Raw genomic sequence first — 7,851 nt, 5'->3', positions numbered from 1 at the left:
TGGGGGTGGGGGGGGATAAAAGAATAGCACACCTGTTTTCACTTGACTCCAATCCTGAAATAATTCTGTGGCTCCTACAAGATTTGAAACAAATTAAATTTGAAAGGGCAGAGAGGGCAGCTTTGAATGGTTGCCTCTGTCAAGAAATGTGGGCTTTTGCTCCAGGAAATGGCTTAACTGGGAGATTGAGTCCCCTGGCTGTGGTGGCTGAGGTGGCTGTTAGTGCATGACCGTGACTCGGGCACTGTGTGCTGAGTGCTTTTGCCTTGTTATCTCTGGCATCAAGCTTTTGCTTTCTGGACTTTGATAATGTCAGGGCAAGGTTATAGGAGTATCAACATGAAAGACAGTTGTCAATAGCGGAAGGTACAGAACACTGTTTAGGAAACCTGTGTTTTAAGTAAAGACACATTTATACAGGGAAGCGGTGACATGATTCTGTCCAGCCTAAGCCATGGAAGATGATTGTTCAACAGGACCCTTAGAATACTCGGCTTATCCCTTTTTTAACAAATGAAGTGACTGACCCCTGAAGAAGTCACTGTTATAGGCAAAGCTAGAATATACATAAAATAGGGGCTCCAGGCTGGACCCCTACCTGCACTTATCTTTCAAGGAGTCCCCAAGATAAATTGCGGGAAGCATTGTTAGGAGAGTTCCAGATCTCCACCTGCCTCCACGAGGACCTCTATGTAGTTCAGCATGTTGGAAATAGGCAGGAGTGGGACAGGAGGAAAAATCTTCCCTCTGAACCAAAGTCCCAAGAGCTGCAATGATGAGAAAGAGAAGATCGTCCCTGCCAGGCTCTGGGTGGTGACAGATCCCTCCTTCTTCCTCTGCTCACCCTTTACCCACAAATGTTTATCGAGCACCCCCAGTGCCAAGCAGAGGGCTGCTAAGATGGAAACTGGTAAGTGGGCTTCTCATACTTCTAGGTCTGTCACTTTAATCTCTGTCATAGACACAGCCAGATGTGACCAGTGTGGCAACGTGTCCCCCTGATCTGTTGCCAAGGAGGGCTTTTGACAGAGAAGTTGAGAGAGTGGAGGTCACTGACATTTATGGTCTCCATCACTAATGTCTCCTTGTCAGCAGGCAGAATTTTCCTGCCTGGAACCTAGGGCAGCTGATTAAGCACTCCTACTGGCCCCGGGTCTGATCCTGGCTGATTTTAAGGCCTGCCTTCATCTGCTCCACAGAAAGAGAATCTAGAATACCTGACTGCAAGGCCACTTTGACCTTTGCATCGGGATCCTTGCAGACCAAAACATTTCAGTCAGGCCACAGCATAAAGCCCTCTCTAATGAGGGTTTGTCAAGACCTTCTGTTTGATCAGGGGTGGATTCTGTCCCCGTGTCAATTTTCCTTCTTACTGATGTTCCTGTGGCCTTTGATAGCACACCTCACACACACGTATGTGTGTCTTTCATGCTCCTGTGCCTCTTGGGCAGGGGTCTGCCAAGCCACCATTAATATGCAACTCAGTGCAGCTTGAAGGAGGAAGTGATAGAAATAAAAAAAGCCAAGGCTCCCTTTCTTGCAAACTCGGGAAACCCACTCTACATGTGTATTAAAATGGAGTTAGTTCTCCAGAGAAAGAGATCCACTGAAAAAATTGTAGACCCTGTGTCAGTGGCATTTCAGAATTCAAACTGTTTACTATCTTCTGAAACATAAAGGATTCTTCAGTTTTGCCCAGTCCTAATCGGTCACTGTGTTGGTGAAAGATTTTTGGTTGTGAACAGTGCAGGCCAATTCTGGAAAACTAAAGCAAAGAGAGAAGGTTTGGAGGCTGAGACTAGGTTTAGAAAGAGGACAGGGGCACCTGGGTGGCTTAGTCAGTTAAGAATCTGACTTTGTTTTGGCTCAGGTCATGATCTTACCGTTTGTGGGTTCAAGCCCCACATCGGTCTCTGTGCTGTCAGCACAGAGCCTGGAGTCTGCTTGGGATTCTATCTCCCTCTCTCTCTGCCTCTCCCTGCTTGTGCTCATTCTTTCTGTCTCAAAAAGAAAATAAAATAAGCATAAGAAAGAAAGAAAGAAGAAAGAAAGAAAGAAAGAAAGAAAGAAAGAAAGAAAGAAAGAAAGAAAAAGAAAGAAAGAAAGAAAAAGAAAGAAAGGACAGTGGAGCCTGGGTGGCTCAGTTGGTTAAGCGACAGACTCTTGATATGGGTTCAGGTGGTGATCTCACAGTTCCTTAGTTTGATTCTGTCTCTCCCTCTCTCTCTGCTCCTCTCCTGTTAGTGTTCTCTCTCTCTCTGTCTCAAAATAAATAAACTTAAAAAAAAAAAAGAAAGAGGACAAAAGCCCACGCAGTCTAGATATGAGCAGAGCTATTTACCCAGCTATGCTAAGCACTACTTCTGGAATAAATGTCTTCCACCTAGTCTCCCATTCTTGCATTAAAACAATTTTTTTAATGTTATTTATTTTTGAGAGAGAGAAAGACAGAGCATGAGCAGGGGAGGGGCAGAGAGAGAGGGAGGGAGACACAGAATCCAAAGCAGGCTCCAGGCTCTGAGCTGTCAGCACAGAGCCCCATGTGGGGCTTGAACTCACAAACCACAAGATCATGACCTGAGCCGAAGTTGGATGCTTAACCGACTGAGCCACCCAGGCACTCCCCACACCCCTTTCTTGCATTTTTATACAAGGATAGAGAATCTGTTGGGCCCAGCTTGGGTGATGTGACTACTCCTTGAGTGGCCAGGTACATTCAATGTGAGAGGTAATTCTTCAGAGGATCCAGATGGATCTCTCTTCACTGGAGGGACTGATTCCAGACGGGCAAAGATATCCACACCTAAGCTACAGTTGGCAAACCCTGTTCAATCTATTTCCTTCCATCCAGCCTCAGAGCCTCTCCTGTGATGAGGTCTACCTCAAAGGGATGCTATAAGGAGAAAAAGAAACAGCATAAGGAATTCCTTAGCCTAATGTCTAGCATTTAGGATGTTATTAATTGCATTTGAACTTGAACAGACTTTCTAAGTGATTTCTACCCCCTGTCTCCCTCATCCCCAGTCTATCCTCCAGATCACAGCCAAAATAAACTTTCTGAAATGCAAATCTAATCATGTCCTGCCTCTCCTCAAGAACTCCTGATGGCTCCCACTGCCTACAGAAAAGTCTCAAATTATTAGCCCAAGTTAGGCTGCATATTCACTCTTTCATATTTAGTAATATCCTGGTGAAAGTTTAATAATTAGTGCTCTGTGGGTGGAGGGGCAGGGAATGAATGCATACATATACATACATTAGTTTATTATAAATTTTACTGATATAACAGATGTGTAGAAAACTCTTTACAAATAATAATAGTAATAATAATGGGGAGCTCCTTAAAGGTGTCAATACCAGAAGGTGAGGACCATGTGAGGCTATCTTGGAGTCTGGGGACAACAGCCTGTAATGAATCAAAACTCCCTCTATTCTTCTTGTATTTAGACCACTGGAGGAGAAGGTGAGGTCTTTTAAGTTGCTTCACAATTGGTCTTTAGAAGTTTAAGCTGCTGGTATTAATGACTCCTAGAAACTTTGGTGCTATAACATAGCAATATTAGCTGCTAGAAGTTTGGATATAAAAATGTTGCTGGAGGATGTAGCCAAAACTTTCTCCTTAGCTTCTAAACACACACACACTGCCACAATTCCTTTGCTGCCTGTCGAATTTTCACAACAGACATCTTCTTCCTGAGCTGAAGTGAAATTAGGCATTTCTGGGTAATCCCACAGTTTTCCTAATCTAATCCACACACTTGCTTAAGGCAAGTGTATATTCCACAAAAGTAAGTGCAGCTCAGGGGGCCAAGTTTTCTCTTGGAAAAGTTGACAGAACTGGCATCGTTTTCTTCTTGTGGGTATTTCCACTTAGCGACAACTTGTGCCAACCCCTTTGCTCCCAAGCACGGCGGCACGTGGGCACTCTCCATAGTCTCATTAAATTGGAAAAGGCTCATGTTGGAATCTTTTCTCATTTCCCTGGCCTTCTTCCTTTTTTTTTTTTTTCTAAGTTATTTATTTTGAGAAAGAGAGAGGTGGAGAGGCAGAGATAGACAGGGGGCGAGAGAGGGAATCCCAAGCAGGCTCCATGCTGTCAATGCCAAGCCCGATGCAGGGCTTGTACTCACGAACCGTGAGGTCATCACCTGAGCCAAAGTCGGAAGCTTAACTGGCAGAGCCACCCAGGCGCCCTGGCCTTCCTCCTTTACTCATCAGATTGTCTATCTTCTCGCTTCCCTTAATTCTGTACATAGCCAGGGGCAACGTCTGATTTAGATTAATTGACAGCATGAGGGAATAAGGCAGCAGTGTAGGCCCTGGAAAATGGCCTCACCCCAAGCTGTTCCTCAAGTGCTGCTCAGTATTTATCCCCTCAGAAGGTATCAGTCATGATCTCAGGCAAGAAAGTTCAAGGCCACCAAAGCACTGAGTTTGGCTGTAGGCTCTGGGCATGCACTTTTAATTTATGTTATTATTGTAATTTTGTTTCTGAAGACTCGACCTGAGATTTTCCTACAGTTTTTTTGTAGGCTTCACTCTTCTTCAGGTACCATCATCACTTTCTTTGAAGGAGCATTTACTAAGCAGCCACTGTGTGTCAGCAGTGTGAGAGGCATTGAGATACGAAGAGCTTGTGGTTTAGCGAAACAGGTGGTTTGTGGTTTAGCCTAACAGCCTGTGATAAGTGCCTAGGTCAGTGGAAGGAGAATAGGACACTTCACAGAGGAGACGGTGAATGGGCTGAGACTTTAAAGAGAGGAATATTTCTCCCTAATGAGAAAGTGATTGACAGGGTCCCCACCACCTCCAGCATACCCAAAAGCATGGGGAAATGAATTCGTGGGACACTGAGGGCAAAGGTAAGAAGCGAGGCTACTTTTGCTGTCAAATCCTTTTGGCTGAGTTTCCTACCTCCACCCTTCTGCTCCATAGAAAACCACCAAATTATGCTGCAGAGCTCAAGACTCCCCAGAACAGAATATTAAGGACAACTGCTCTGCACAATGGGGAGCTTTGGAGGATTTTGTGTAGGAAAGTGGAATTATCATGTGTGTGTATGTGTGTCTGTGTGATAGAGAGAAAGGGAGAAAGAGAGAGAAAGAGGGAGAGTGAGAGAAAGAGAGAGAGAAGTAGCTGGAATTAACATGGGGCTGGATTTGCGAGTGAGACCAGATACAAGGCTGTATTTGTCACAGCTCTCCAGAGAGGCAGAACTAATAGATAGTATGTGTATATATGTACATATATATGAGATTTATTGTAGGAATTGGCTCTTATGGGAGCTAAGAACTCCCACAATGTGCACATTGAATCTGCACAAGAATTAGGAAAGTTAGTGATGAAATGTGATTTGAGTCCAGAGACCTGAGAACCCGGACTGCCTATGTCTGAGGGCAGAAGATGGGTATCCAGCACAAGCAGAGTGACTTTGCCCTTCGTCAGCCTCTTTGTCCCATTCTGGCCCTCGATGGATAGGATGATGTCCAGCCATCTATTCCTTACTCAGTCTACTAATTCAAATGTAAATTTCTCCCACAAACCTTCACAGACACACCCAGAAATAATGTTTTACTAGCTCTCTGGACAGCCCTTAGCCCAGTCGAGTTCGCACATTAAATTAACTAAATCACAGAGGCTATTGTGTTAGTCCAGGCAAGGCCTTGGCAGTGGAAATCTGGCTCTGTTCAGAATCTTAAATCAGCCTCCCCAGCTGACCCTGGGATCCCTTCATAACCTCTCCTTTATGTGACTGCCCAGACCTGCCTGAAGACTGCAGGTGACAAGGGACTCAGTGCCTCCTGTCGGCTGGCTCTACCTTTGAGTTTTACTTCTATTAAGATAATTATGGCTCAGGGCAGCCTCCATCTGTTGTTTTTCTCACTGCGTGGGTTGAGGAACAAACGTAAATCCTCTTTCAATGGCAGCCTTTGCATGTTTCCCTGTTTTCTCAACGCAACATTTGTGAGGCTCTCAGCATATGTCAGGCTTTGTGTTGTGTAGTAGAGTTGCAACATGAATAAGCCCTTACCCTCAAAGAAAGTGCTGCCTCTTGGGGGTGTGAGAGGTCAGGCTCATAAAGACATCGTTACTATATATACCTATGAGGACATTGATTAAGGGGTAATGAATTCACCCTGATTTTGGTGGGGGTTGGGAAGCAGGAGAAGCCAAAGGGTGACCATGTTTACTTGTGACTATATAAATGAGTTAAATTTAGTTTTATGAATAGAAGGGAGAAAATGGAAAGGTTGGTAAAGAGAGCAAGACGGAATAAGTAAAGGGGAACGGCAGAAGCATGCACCCAGAGGCATGGACATCCATTGCAAGCCCCATCCCCACTCCTTCCAGCCAGTCAGTCTATGACCTGACTTACAGTAGAGCAGCCAAGTGTGTCCTCTGGAGTCAGGCTGCTCACGTTCAGAACCCAACCGTGCCACATATTCAGCTGTTCAGCCTTAGGAAGGTTATGTAAATTTTCTCTGACTTAGTTTGTTCAACCATAAAAAGAGGATAATAATATTATCTATTTTACAAGGTTGTTGTAAAAATCAAACAAGTCACTTCATGTACAGAAAATGAAAAATAGTGCTTGCCATAGTGCCTGCTCTGTAAATGTTATCGTTCAGTCTGGCATGCTTTGAAAATGCAACAGTTATGAATAGCCGGTTATAGATGATTCTACAGGAATTTAAGAAACAGGTGTACAGGAGGTGGGAGATGTTGGATGCAGAAGGTGAGAGAGGGAGAAGAACTGGAATTCACCCTAGTGACCATTCCCACGTCAAAGGTCTATGACTTTGGTGCAGTATGGTGGTGGGCTAAGAGGTCAGCTCAACATAGCCCCTGATTTCCCAAGGGGTTTTTCCAAAGGTGCGTTAGGACAGCCTCAGGAGCAAGTTGTTCCTATGATGGCAGTTGGAGTTCCTGGCACAGGGACTGTGGATTCCAGGAGAAGCCACAGAGAGCTGGAGCCTCTAGGGTTGGCATGTCTTTGAAGTTAAAGCCTCTGGGCATCTGCACACTTAGGCGGAGGCCAGAGGCCACTGGGCTGAGCAAGGTGAATGCTATCCCAAGCATGGGAACAGCATGCTCTTCTGACCCAGGGGCCAGCCTGAAGCCATGGTTTTGATCACTTAGGCATGAACCTCAGGAATCAAGCAAGGCCAAAATGATTTTCATTGTGATATGGTAGAGTGAGCACTGAAATTGGAGCCAGAAGACCCTGGCAAGTGTGATCTGAGCTAGTCATTTAAATTCTGAATCCGGATCTCCCTACTCATCTGTAGACATAACAATGAATCCAACCCTACCTCTAGCACACTATCTCAGAGAGTGACTATGGGCATTAAATAAGATGATGGGAATGAAAGTCCTAGTGAAAAAAATGGGAGACTATGCAGTTCCTGAATGTGCTCTCAACTCCCCACCTTTACCTGAAATACCTTTCTACCATGTTATCACCTGTTAACCTCTACCTCTTTTGTTCTTTCTTCCTTCTCTCCTTTCTTCCCTTTTTTCCCTCTTTTCCCTCAGTCTTTAGAATCTCAACTTGTTGCATCCTCAGAGAAGACTTCCTTATCCTTAAGACTGAGTTGAGTGCCTTTCTTGGTTCTTCCACATAAAGCCCCTATACTTTAATGAGCATAATATTTTTTATACTCTATTGGAACAACTTCTTAATACCTATCTCAATGACAAGATTATATTAGCTGAAGGGTGAGGTTATATCCTATAGTAACCCTGTAGTAAATCCCTGTAGTAATCCCAACACTAGGACAGTGTGGGGTTCATATTTGAATGAATGAATGAATGAATGAATGAATTGTTATGCAGATGTAATGGTTTATC

This window comes from Lynx canadensis, chromosome D1 (genome assembly GCF_007474595.2).
Source record: "Lynx canadensis isolate LIC74 chromosome D1, mLynCan4.pri.v2, whole genome shotgun sequence".
In the NCBI taxonomy this organism is placed as follows: Eukaryota; Metazoa; Chordata; class Mammalia; order Carnivora; family Felidae; genus Lynx; species Lynx canadensis.
This window is presented reverse-complemented; position numbering follows the sequence as displayed.